Source organism: Lepidochelys olivacea (genome assembly GCF_965140295.1).
Source record: "Lepidochelys olivacea isolate rLepOli2 genome assembly, chromosome: 1".
NCBI lineage: Eukaryota > Metazoa > Chordata > Testudines > Cheloniidae > Lepidochelys > Lepidochelys olivacea.
This window is the reverse complement of record NC_140411.1, coordinates 147,111,637-147,124,825: the sequence shown is the minus strand read 5'-3', so window position 1 is coordinate 147,124,825 and position 13,189 is coordinate 147,111,637.

Below are 13,189 nucleotides of genomic sequence, written 5' to 3'. Positions count from 1 at the left end.
CACAGGGTTCTTATAAACAGGCCATTTCTGTAATATATTATCTTGAATTTGCATCACAGGAAATCACAATAAATATCTATCAATCCCAGGAAAACTGGTTTGAGACTAATATAAATAACCATTTAAAATAGTTAGCATTCCTCCAGCCTCCTCCAAACACGAAGAGATGCTGTGGGTCATCAGCATATTAAGTAATGCAAAATGATATGTGGTATCAAGCATTCTAGCAATGACTTTTTCATAATGCTTCTTCTACACAGGTATCAGTGTTTGAAATTCCACTGAGGATGTAATTATAAAATAAGTTTAAAATGTTCTGACATACATATTTTATTTACTGTATTTCTCTAAACACACTATTTCTTCAAATCATAGAACTAATTTCTGTGCAAGATGGTGGATTTACTGAATTCTGATCAATACAATTTCTTGGAAATTATGAGATATGACTGAAAAATTTACACTAAGCCTTAGTAATTACTCCATTTTAACCAATGTAATGAACAAACATTTAAAAAGAATAAAATAAATTTTCAAAATCCTTTTGTTGTTAAACAGTGATGATGATTACTCCATAATTAAGGTCATAAGGCAATTTCCATTCCACAAATCTATCCTTTAGAGTCTGATGCTTTTCATACTTAAGTCAAAATTGTACCTTTATGAATGTGGGATCTGCTAGAGATATGGGTGTGAAACATTAACGGCCAAGTCTGGGGATTATGAAACATTCTCAGTGACATTCTGGCCTCATTGAAGTCAAAGACAAAAATCCCACTGACGACATTTATGGGGCCAGGATTTCACATACTGTCTGTGTGGCAGGCTATCTCAGTGGCCCATAATGCAACACATGATGTAGCACTCTTCAACATAGCTTTGAAAAGGCGCAATGTGGGGTCCTTAGTGTCTGCCCCGAGCCATCACACTGTGCCTCTATGGGGCCATGAAGTGTCAACAGATGTATTAGCCAGAGTCTAGCCAAGTTCTCCCGGGAACATTAAGACTGTGTCTTGTGCTAGGTATTAGGGTAGGAGAAGGTTACCTGTGCCTTTTTCCACCTGCCCACAAACAAAAGACAGACAAGAGTTTTGTCTTTATTATTATGCTAGAGGAGAATTTGGGGGCAACATTTTTCAGAAAATATATGTGTGGGGGGGTATTTTTATATTTTATGTTTTTGAATTGTTGGTTTGTAACTCAAAGTTTCTTGGAATAAAGACTTCTAGGTTATTTCCCCCCACCACCACCACTGCATAGCTAAAGACTACTCCATGAAGGCCTTTTTTTAAATTCCTACACAAACTTTATATATGGTGCTAATGCTCTGCTAGAACAGCCACTATAAAATAAGGCTTAAACTGGACTTTAATTGCCCATATATCATGTGATGGACCTCTGCTCAGTAGTGATTTTTACCATGGGTGAATTTTACCAACAGTGAATTAATTATAAAAATGTTGATGTTTGACTGTATAAGGTTAAAAATATATATATCTGGCTAAGCTTCTGGTTTCATCAAGCATCTCCGGAGTTCTCAGGCTAACTTCAATAAAAACAGAATGCAAACTTCTCTATATTGAAATAACTAGTAATTTCCTTCAGTGGAGACCTCTTGAGAAAATAATAGTTTAGGGTGATCAACCATCTATATTACTCTAAATCAACCTATTAGAGTCAGAAGCTGATCAGCCTGTATTTGTAAATTGGTTACATCTGACTAGACTATCCAATTTATAATTTAAACTGTGTGATATTTTGATATGTGCTGTTCTAAGTTTGCAAATGAAGTGAGCACTAAAGATTCTTTGCCAATAGAGATTTGTACATTCTCACAAAGGATGATAAAAAAAGAATCATATTTATTCTAATTAATGCAGAGTGTGGAAAAAGAACCATGGTCTCCAATTAACCTTTACATTCTGTCAGTTGACTTCTTTTCACTTCTCTTGAAACTTTCACAGGTCACTTTTACAAATCCACTTTTCCCCCTCAACGGTATGAAGAGTACAAGGAATTGCTGAACGCTGGCAACTTGAACTCCAAAGGCTTTTGCGTGTGATCTTAAAAATAAAAAAAAAAGTTAAATGGCAGCTAGTAAGGAAGACATGATTACAGATTCTCGGAGGAGGATGGGATGGCTATGATTGGTATTCCTGAGCACTCCTCACAGCCTTTAACGTATCAGATCTATGAACTTGTATCCCAGGAACTTAGGACAATCACAAACCTCGACACTTGTGCTCCAAGTGCAAAGCTCATTTCTTTGACCTGGTCTTCTCTAATATAAACATTTAGCAACAGGTAGGGGTGTGTGTGTGTGTACATTTAAATAAAAACACATTCTATCAAAACAAGATACCCCACTGCACATGCTTCTGGGGAAAGGATGAGACAACAAGCAACATGTGACAGATGCATAGTCACATTGCTTAATGCACTACTTGAAAATGCTCAGATACTACAGTGAGGAACACCGTATCAAAGCCTATATAGAATGGAATAGATTCTCTCTCCCCGCCCCCTTTCTTTTCCCCAGTAGTACTGAAGGAGCCAGGTAGAGAAGAGAAGCTGGTGGATGAGAGGCTTTTAAGAGCGGAACTATGAGTGTAACTGGCGAATAGAGCAAGCTGGGGCCCTTTCTGCTATTCTCCTTCCTCTTCTATCTCCCCCACCCCAGCAATCAGCAATATCCTCACCCTCCCAATACACTGCTGTAATCTGGCAACCCACAGTAGGAGCATTATTTTTATTTTAAACAGTCCCATATCTAAAAAAACTTGAAGGGAGTTAACTTAAAAAACGTGCACAATATGCGCACATCCTATTAGGACAAAGAACAAACAGCCATAAATTCAGCCCTAAAGGTAGTTGTTCCACAAATTTGTGAGCTATGGAAAAGCAAGGGATTATAATGGATTTTTTCCCTTTTTTTCCAGTCTTAACTATTGTAGGAATGAGAGCACTCCTTGTAACAGACACCAAAGTAATTAAGAATCATCTATTGTGAGGCACTTCTCATGCCTTTGCATTGTACGTGGCTAAGCTGATGTATTTTAGTGTATCTATCAATCCAGAAGGGAATGGAAAGTAATGACAAATGGACACAATGGCTCAATTCCCCCATACACCATGTAGCTGTATCAATGAGTGGGTCATACCTGTCCCGACAGATACCTCCTGTGTCTCTCATGCTTTAGCAATACTTGCATTGCTCGTCATGCCAATGAAGTGTCATTTAATTACATAATCCTATCTTTCTTCCACAAGAGGTATAAATACAATCTCGGGTGGGGGGGTGGTTGTTTTATTTTTGTTTTTCTGATACTTTCTTCATAATGAAGCAAACAATTCACAAGCTCAACTGGATTTCTTTTTAAAAAAAACTTTTTAAATTGCTTTTTGTCTTTATTAAAATTGTGTTTAAATTTCTGACAACACAATTTCAGCTGTGAACTGAGTGGCACAATTAGTATTCAGCCCTTGTGAATATTTTTTGTTTCGTTCTGATGTTCTGTAGAGAGCTGGGATTTCAATTTTTCCCCATCTATATATTGCAGAAACCAAACTTTAACGTTTTCATCTACTGAAAGGGGGTCTGCAAGATAAAAACAAAGTATTCCTCTAATTTAAATTTATTATTCATTCACGTTCCCATGTAATCCCCTTCTCTCATTCAGATTGCTTGTTTAATCCATCTGGTCCGTCATTCTAAAGAGCTGTGCAGAAATGGAACTCAGATAACAAGCACAGTCCCAGGTTTCTGACTGAAGGCACATGGGCTGAATAGGTACCATGAGGTGCAGGATCAGGGCCTTAAAGGTAACTCACAACGTGTGTTTGGAGGGTCTTAATTTGTTTCCCCCCACAAATATATTTCCATTTGCCTCCTACTGTTTCTAATTTTCCTACAAGTTCTTCAGGGCAGGGACTTTCTCCTGATTGTGTCTTTATAAAGGGCAAAGCACACTGGCACTTTCATTTGAGTTGGGCCATCTAGGCACTACCATCATACAAGTAATAGCAATAAAATGACATATATAAAATGGTGACCTGCCTTAACAGGGTGTTTGGGGTTAATTAATTGGTGAAATTGACCTCTGGGCACAGGGCTTGCACAAGGCCCATGTACCACTTCAACCCTCAAGGGAGGGTAGAAAGGAGATTTAAGTAGTTCATTGGCCCTTCTGCTCAGCAGCCCTTTCTCAGGAGTATATTTCATCCTAATGTTTTAAAGGGCCTTGTCTGGGAAGTGCTAGGGAATTATAAAATAATAAAAATTTCATCCTCACTTTTCTGCCGAAATTCTGAGTTTGGATTTTGTGTTCTAGCCTCCACGGTGAATACATATATACAGTATAGCGGAGCTGACTGAGGGCTTGTCTACAAGGCATATTAGTGTGTACCAGTTTCTGGGGGTAAACTCTAAAATGCACCATCATTTCACACTCTAACTGGCTGTATGGACCCAGTCAGTGTGCACTAAAAGTTCCTTAGTGCATGTTGATGTAATACTGTTTTGAGCCTCAATACTGTGAGATGTTGAGCCCCCTCAAACCCTATTGACTTCAGCACAAGTTGAGGGGGTTTGGGGGTGTCAATAGCAATCAGAATCAAATGATAAGACAGTAAAAAGAAAATGGAAAATAGGGTAGAAATGCAGCCATGTCCTGCAATAGCTGTCAGTCAGGTATATTCTATTGATCACCTTTTATAGGTACATATCCACTCCTGTTCTTCCTCTTCCATTGATTTTTATGTTTCCTGCTGGAATCATAGGTAGATATTTAGGTCAGAAGGGACCATTATGATCATCTAGTCTGACCTCCTGCACAACGCAGGCCACAGAATTTCACCCACCACTCCTGCGAAAAACCTCTCACCTATGTCTGAGCTATTGAAGTCCTCAAGTCGTGGTTTAAAGACTTCAAGGAACAGAGAATCCTCCAGCAAGTGACCCATGCCCCATGCTACAGAGGAAGGCAAAAAACCTCCAGGGCCTCTTCCAATCTGCCCTGGAGGAAAATTCCTTCCCGACCCCAAATATGGCAATCAGCTAAACCCTGAGCATATGGGCAAGATTCACCAGCCAGATACTAGAGAAAATTCTTTCCTGGGTAACTCAGATCCCACCCCATCTAATATCCCATCACAGGCCATTGGGCCTGTTTACCATGAATATTTAACAACCAAAATCATGTTATCCCATCATACCATCTCCTCCATAAACTTATCGAGTTTAATCTTAAAGCCAGATAGATCTTTTGCCCCCACTGCTTCCGTTGGAAGGCTATTCCAAAACTTCACTCCTCTGACGGTTAGAAACCTTCGTCTAATTTCAAGTATAAACTTCCTGGTGGCCAGTTTATATCCATTTGTTCTTGTGTCCACATTGGTACTGAGCTTAAATAATTCCTATCCCTCTCCGGTATTTATCCCTCTGATATATTTATAGAGAGCAATCATATCTCCCCTTAACCTTCTTTTAGTTAGGCTAAACAAGCCAAGCTCCTTGAGTCTCCTTTCATAAGACAAGTTTTCCATTCCTCGGATCATCCTAGTAGCCCTTCTCTGTACCTGTTCCAGTTTGAATTCATCCTTCTTAAACATGGGAGACCAGAACTGCGCACAGTATTTCAGGTGAGGTCTCACCAGTGCCTTGTATAACGGTACTAAAACTTCCTTATCCCTACTAGAAATACCTCTCCTAATGCATCCCAAGACCTCATTAGCTTTTTTCACGGCCATATCACATTGGCAGCTCATAGTCATCCTATGATCAACCAATACTCCAAGGTCCTTCTCCTCCTCTGTTACTTCTAATTGATGCGTGCCTAGCTTATAACTAAAATTCTTCTTATTAATCCCTAAATGCATGATCTTACGCTTCTCACTATTAAATTTCATCCTATTACTATTACTCCAGTTTACAAGGACATCCAGATCCTCCTGTAGGATATCCCTGTCCTTCTCTAAATTGGCAATACCTCCCAGCTTTGTATCATCCGCAAACTTTATTAGCACACTGCCACTTTTTGTGCCGAGGTCAGTAATAAAAAGATTAAATAAGATTGGTCCCAAAACCGATCTTTGAGGAACTCCACTGGTAACCTCCCTACAGCCTGACAGTTCACCTTTCAGTAGGACCTGTTGTAGTCTCCCCTTTAACCAATTCCTTATCCATCTTTCAATTTTCCTATTGATCCACATCTTACCCAATTTAACTAATAATTCTCCATGTGTCTCGGTATCAAACGCCTTACTGAAATCTAGGTAAATTAGATCCACTGTGTTTCCTTTGTCTAAAAGATCTGTTCCTTTCTCAAAGAAGGAGATCAGGTTGGTTTGGCACAATCTACCTTTTGTAAAACCATGTTGTATTTTGTCCCATTTACCATTGACTTCAATGTCCTTAACTACCTTCTCCTTCAAAATTTTTTCCAAGACCTTGCATACTACAGATGTCAAACTAACAGGCCTATAGTTACCTGGATCGCCTTTTTTCCCTTTCTTAAAAATAGGAACTATGTTAGCAATTCTCCAATCATATGGTATAACTCCTGAGTTTACAGATGCATTAAAAATTCTTGCTAATGGGCTTGCAATTTCATGTGCCAATTCCTTGAATATTCTTGGATGAAGATTATCTGGGCCCCCTGATTTAGTCCCATTAAGCTGTTTGAGTTTCGCTTGTACCTCAGATATGGTAATATCTACCTCCATATCCTCATTCCCATTCATCATGCTACCATTATCCCTAAGATCCTCTTTAGTCTTGTTGAAGACTGAGGCAAATTATTTGTTTAGATATTGGGCCATGCCTAGATTTATTGTATACTAATACCTTACCAGTATACATCAGTAAGGCACCAAAGCACAATCATAACTTTTTTTGGCATGTTGGAGCTATGCAAGGTAACACACCGTCCATTTCTTATCAGTGCGGACTTTCAGGACCGGCTGCTTCACCAGCTGATGTGCACAATATCCTTAATTTCTGCCTCTGCTCTTGTTTTGTCTGTGTGTGAACTGTTGGAGAAGAGAATTATGCTTAATGAATATAGAAACTATATATTCTCTTCACACTCGTGGATTGTAAGTATTTTTGTGGCACAGCTGTTCTTAATGTACCTCATAAGCCTGGTGAGAAGCAATATAAGAATGGCTGCTGTTATTGTCATTATGATTATTCACAGCTCAATTTTCAGTTCCTTTTCTTCAGCCTCTAATGGAAAGTAAAACTGTATATACCAAACAAATCTTGACAGAGTTAGGTTTAACACTTCTAATTGTTTCATAAGATACAGTATACAGAGCATCTTGAGAATTAGATAAAACATATGTAGCTTCACTGATGCATAAATTATCAAAACATAATTCAGATCCAGAGTAGTGCTGGTTACATTTTTTAATTAATAGTTTATTCAACAAAAATAACCCCAAACGAGCTGCAACTTTGGGCACAGGCAGCTTCAGCCATTCACAAAATGACGGGAGGAGGAAGAGGTGCTGCTGCTGTAGCTGCCGCCCGTCTGTATAACTTGTAATGCAGGGGTAAGTGGACTCGCATGGAACGCGGCAGCCACAGGGTCACAGCTCCACTCCTCAACGGACTTTGCTGATTCACTGAAAACTCCAGAAATATTCAGGCTCGATTCAGCCTAAAGCAACTTTCCCCCCCTGTTATCTGTAACTGCCTCTACACGGAAATCAGTTACACACCCAGCTGAGCTATGAGTAAGGCTAACAGTCAGCCAGGGGTATTTTTGGTACAAGTCATGGGCAATAAATTAAAGTGCATGGCCCATGACCAAAAATAACCTTGACCAAATCTCTACTTCTGGGGCCCCACTGCTCCAGGGGGACTCTGCTCCAGTGCTGGGGGTTGACTGCCCCCGGCCACTGCTCCCCAGGGACAGGTCTTTGGATGGCCTCCGGGCACCTGGGGCTGCTGCTCTAGCTGCCCTGGGACCACTGCTGCTGCTTGGGTGCTCTCCAGAGCCAGCCATGCCTGCAGCTGCTCAGGCAGTCCCCGGAGCCAGCTGCCTGGGGCCTCCCAAGCAGTGGCCAGTGTGGCTGGCCCCGGGGACCGTCTGAGCAGCTGGCCCTGGGTCATTCCAGTAGCAGCTGCTGCGACTGGCCCTGGGGTGCCCTGTAGTCAGCCGCACCAGCCACTCTGGAAGTCACAGAATCCATGAGTTCCATGACCTCCGTGAGAGAATCGTGGCCTTATTTATAAGCTATAGCCTCTTGGGCTTTGTGAAGACAAGGAACAAAAAGTTAAATTTAGTTTAGGCTTAGCTACCGTGTCCTCATCTACACTGGCAGCAGTAAGTAGTGTACAGGACACTGAACGTGTATCTACATGCCACAGTGAAAAGAAAGCTGTGTCCACAGCTGTGTGTGTAACTACACATTGCAGTGTAGGAGCTGCCAGACACTTTCTCTACTGTTTTCCCCTTCTTGAGGCTTTTCCTGTTGGAGCCTTTTCCTGTGGCTAGGAAAGGCTCTGGTAGTAGAGAGGCAGCAGGACATTACACTGCTAAAAATACCAGTGTAGATGGAGTTGGAGGTACTGCTTGGGCTTGTAGAGATCTCTGTAGGGCACAGACCCTAACTTTCTGGCTAATGCAATCCTAGGATGCATCAGGTGAGGTATTTCCAGTAGAGAGAGGTATGTGGTATTACCATTGTACAAGACACTGGTGAGACTTAATCTGGAATATTGTGTGCAATTCTGATCTCATTGTTAAGAAAGATAAATCACACTGGAACAGGTGCAGAGAAGGGCTACTAGGATGATCGGAATAAAGGAGAACATAACTTACGAGAGGAGACCTAAGGAGCTTGGCTTGTTTAGCCTAACCAAATGAAGGCTGAGGGGAGATAGGGTTGCTCTATAAAAATAAATCAGAAGGATAAACGTAAAGGAGGGAGAGGAGTTATTTAAGTTAAGGGCCAGTGTTAGCACAAAAATAAATAGATATAAATTGACCATCGAGTTTAAGCTTGAAATTAGACAAAGGTTTTTAACCAGCCGAGGAGTAACGCTCTGGAACAGCCTTCCAAGGGGAACAGCAAGGGCAAAAAACCTAACTTGTTTTAAGACTGAGCTTGATAAATTTATGGAGATGATGGCATGACAAGATTGCCTACAATGGCATATGGTCCATCCACAACTGCTATTAATAAATATCTCTGATCCTGGAGACAGGGCACTAAAGGAGGAGGGCTCTGAGTTACTACAGAGAATTCTTTCTCAGGTGTGTCTGGCTGGTGGGACTCATCCACATGCTCAATGTCTAACTGATTGCCATATTTGGTGTTGGGAAGGAATTTTCCCCAAGGTTGAATTGGCAAAACTAGGGGGGGGGAGGGGGGGGTTCACCTTCTTCTTTTTCATGGGTCATGTGCTGGTTTGAACTAGAGTAAATAGTGAATTCTCTGTAATTTGAAGTCTTTAAATCATGATTTGAGGGCTTCAGTAACTAAGTCAGAGGTTATAGGCCTTCTACAGGAGGGGGTGGGTGAGGTTACGTGGCCTGCAATGTTCAGGTGAACAAAAGAATGGCCATAGTGGGTCAGACCAATAGTCCATCTAGCCCAGCGTGCTGTCTTCCAACAGTGGCCAATGCCAGATGCAGAGGTCAGACTAGATGATGATAGTCCCTCCTGGCCTCAAAGTCTCAGTCTTTACTCTACTTGTCTAAGCAGTGCTTCACCGTTTATACTGCTATATAGACCCATGTTAGGGGGGCTTGCAGTCTATACACTGCCATAAGGAGTGAACAGTGTAGACATACTCTATGTCCAATTTAAATTATACCTTTTTCCTAGTGTAGAGGCAGGATAATTAATTTAGTTTGTGATTCACAGCAGGAATTTCAACCTATTCTTAACCAATATGAAGGAAGGGAGAGAAAATATAATCTTTTATTTAACACTTGTAAGATACTCAGGTAACTTGGCTATGGGCATGCTGTAAAATCTACAGATTAGGTGGAGTAGATGCATACAACTGCCTTCCCATGGATGGAGTATCAGGCCTGATCATGTGACACACATTTGAGTATTAAAGGCCTGAACCTTTGGAGAAGGATTTGAGCTCTGCCCCCAGACTAGGGTGAACGGATTTGTGAAGACTAGGGTTGCAACAGATTTGTTAGGGTTTTTAATTATTATGCTTATGGAGGAAGAGGATATACATTTTAAATGTTCAGAATTTAAAGGTTACAGCAAGCCATAGATGGGATGAAAGGGTCACACTCTGGTTCACATATATTGCCTCTATACGGACCAGAACCAAAGCCTGTCTATGAATTTAAATGGGCTTTGGGTTTGGCCAGGGCTGAATTAAGGGATAGGCATTATATGTGTGGGACTGGGTCCTCAGCCCTTGGAGTCATGTGGTTACATCAGAACTTCAGTTTTCATTGACAAAAACAAGTAAGTTACTACCATTCATAGTTCACATTATTTCTCCATAACTCTGTATAACAAAATAATGGGGTCTCTCTAAGCCTGCATACCACCTGAGACAATAGCTTTAAGCCATTAACTACCCCATTCATTTCCGTGGGGGTATTAACTACAAAACTCAGCTCAGGGTGCCAACTGCACCCCAAGAGAGGACTGAGCATGGCAGAAAAAGGACTGTGCAGAGGGCCTATCCCACAGAAGCAGATACACCCCAACTGCTGTTCGTGGAGGCAAGAGTGAGAAATTGGACTAGATGACCTTGGGGGTTGGACTAGGTGACCTCCTGAGGTCCCTTCCAACCCTGATAGTCTATGAAATGGTGGCACAAATGGGCACAGAGTCATGGAGGGACCTGTGTTGTGTATCTAGAGCCTTTGATTATCCAGCCCTGGATAAGGCACTGTATAAAATGACATTTTCTTATTTTTTTTTCTTCACATTGAATATTGACTTATCTAAACAACTACATATTTTCAGTCACCTCTGGTAATATAAAACCATATAAATGGTAGTTTGTTTAATTCAGTGTTGGTTCTTGAATTATTTCTGGCCCTTAATTGTATGCATTATCAGAGCATGCTCTCACAAAAGGATGGGATATGTTTTTCTTCTAGATTTTACCTTGGAACACTATTTTCTTTGTGAGAGATTATTGCTTACTGGTAGCTATCCCTGCTGCTTTGGTAATCTTGACATTTTAAATACTTACATTTTTATTTTTTAATTATACTGCACAATACCTGTAATAGCTTTTTCTTTGCTTAATTGTACATTTTGTCTCAAAATTAATGTGTATAAATATATCCATTTGAATTTGGAACAGAATGGGTACAATAAACAGACTGCAGAATTATAAAATTGTTTTAAATCTTTGAGCAATATATCTACTTCTGTTACAGTATTCTGGTTAGTAATGTGTGACTATGTCTAAAGGCAAGACAAATTATTGGTAAATAATATCATGTGCTTCCACAATATAAAATATAGCATCATAGTTTGTTGTTTTGGTTTTGTTTTGTTTTTAGTTTTAGGAGATTGTGCACATGGATTATTTTGTAAAAGAAAAACTCTCTCAGTAAAATTCACTACCAAGGATAACATGACATTCTTGTGCCCTTAAAAATGAAGTCTTCAAAAACAGTGGTGACAGACATGGACACTTTCCCTTTTGAATACTTTGTGTCTGTGTAATGCCATCAGACTCAGGTTGTCAGCAGACGGGATCAAACCTGGGACCTCTGGAGTATAGTGCATCAGCCTCTACTGCATGAGCTAAAAACCAACTGCCTCTTCGCTAAGGCTGTAGAGCAGATTCATTTTATCTCTCTCTCTCTCTCTAAGTGAGTGATCTCAGTGCCACTAAATGGGACAGAACACCACACCCAGAAGGTGTGCAGGTTACATCTGCACATACAAAATATTGAACTCTGATGTCCTTTGATGCCAGAAATCTACCATGTATCTTCCTGCTTTTCTATCTTTTATGTTTCGGGGCTGGTTGGTACTTGTTTTTCCTCCTGTAGGATCATGAATAGAAATATTAAAGACTTTTGATTCAGATAAGATTATTCTTTTCCAGACAACAATATGTGCCTGAAAGTGAAGGTGAAATTAGGAGGCAAGCGGAAACAAAGGTGTGCAGGAAGCAAACAATAATAAAATACTATAGCACAGTCACCTCATTTGGAATTACAATATTACATTTTCTCCCTTTTTATATCATTTCCCTATGAAGTCAGCTCAAGCTGTAACTTGGTTTTGCAGAGTCTGCACTTACTGACTTTGTTGTTGAGGTCACCACACTCTTGTGCTCATGCTAATTAAAATGGTTTAGCATCATATTAAATGTTAAGCCAGGGTTTACCCCAGCACTTTGAAGATCAACACTAAGCATTTGACGACAACCGAGAAAAGAATTAATGCAAGCAAAAGCATATATCTTATTAGGGGTTAATGGAGTTAAATAAATGCTTCTTAGATTTAATTTAAAACTGCATGCTGTGTCACAAAAACATTAAAAGTGTCATCTTAGTCTTATTTTGGAATCCCAGCTGTAATTGTTCCATTATACTTAATACCAAGTGAAGTGATTCCCTTTTAAAATCATTTAAGTGGTTAATGTTTAAAGCTACAGTATAACAAGGTTTAATTGCTACTCTTACTGCATCAGGCAGGAAATATTGAGGGCTTATAGGAAAATAATTTAAAAGCTTTCACAAATCCAAAGTTAAAAGCAAACTCTCTTTTGTATATACCTCCTTCATCCCTAAACCTTATAAAATTAGTTATCAATAATAGAGGTTTTAAGAAAAGTAGTAAGTGAGAATGTGTTGTAGATCTCTGCTTATTGAAAATTACACATGAATTTTTGGCACTACAGAAGTTCACATAAAGCTATGGATTTGCTCTGTTTACTAAGCCAAAGTATCCAGCAGAAAAACATCTGGGATGCAAAAGCTTTTTATCCAAGCTCCATGACTGCATCCCACTGAGAATTTACATGGAATGAAAGTTGAATACAGTAATTCTGTCATTTTTCATGGAACATGACAAGTTTCAACAAAGCCAAAAACTCATCTTGGGAATTCATCAAAGCTGTTTGTTATGTATGAAATTAGTCCACCTCTCACTTAGGTTGCTACAGATACTAGCCCATCTTTACAATTTACAACAGGGATGGCAGGCTGAAAAGCAATTGCCATTAAGCTTT